The following is a 923-nucleotide window of genomic DNA, read 5'->3' as shown; positions in this document are numbered from 1 at the left end:
CTGTCCGCCCCGTGCAGTCTGATCCCCCCCAAAGCTCCTCCCTGCCCCGTGCAGTCTGATCCTCCCCCCCGTGCAGTCTGATCCCCCCCAAACTCCTCCCCGCTCCGTGCAGTCTGATCCCCCCCAAACTCCTCTCCCCCCCGTGCAGTCTGATCCCCCCAAACTCCTCCCCGCCCCGTGCAGTCCGATCCCCTCCTCAAAGTCCTCTCCGCCCCGTGCAGTCCGATCCCCCCCCAAACTCCTCTCCGCCCCGTGTAGTCTGAACCCCTCCCCAAACTCCTCGCCGCCCCGTGGAGTCTGATCCTCCCCCCCGTGCAGTCTGATCCCCCCCAAACTCCTCCCCGCCCCGTGCAGTCTGATCCTCCCCACGTGCAGTCTGATCCCCCCCAAACTCCTCCCCGCCCCGTGCAGTCTGATCCCCCCCAAACTCCTCTCCCCCCCGTGCAGTCTGATCCCCCCCAAACTCCTCCCCGCCCCGTGCAGTCTGATCCCCCCCATTCCTCCCTGCCCCGTGCAGTCTGATCCCCCCCCAAAACTCCTCCCCCGCAGAGCCTGGATTGCGGGATGAGGGGGCCAGAGGCAGGAGGGGAGAGGGCTGTGCGGAGCCTGCAGTGCGTGATGAGGGAGCCATGGGCAGGAGGGGAGAGGGCTGTGCGGAGCCTGCAGTGCGTGATGAGGGAGCCATGGGCCGGAGGGGAGAGGGCTGTGCGGAGCCTGGTGTGCGGCATGAGGGGGCCGGGGGCATGAGGGGAGAGGGCTGTGCGGAGCCTGGTGTGCGGCATGAGGGGGCCGGGGGCAGGATGGGAGAGGGCTGCGCAGAGCCTGGAAATAACGAGCTTCTTACTTTGCGTGCTGTCAAAGGGCAAGACTGGGGCCACGTGGGGTGCGGAGCAGGGACAGCAGCTGGGGGCGATGGAATTACA

The sequence above is a fragment of the Pelodiscus sinensis genome, chromosome 15 (genome assembly GCF_049634645.1).
Source record: "Pelodiscus sinensis isolate JC-2024 chromosome 15, ASM4963464v1, whole genome shotgun sequence".
NCBI classification, from domain to species: domain Eukaryota; kingdom Metazoa; phylum Chordata; order Testudines; family Trionychidae; genus Pelodiscus; species Pelodiscus sinensis.
The sequence above is the reverse complement of the archived record's forward strand: the minus strand, read 5'-3'. Positions refer to the sequence as shown.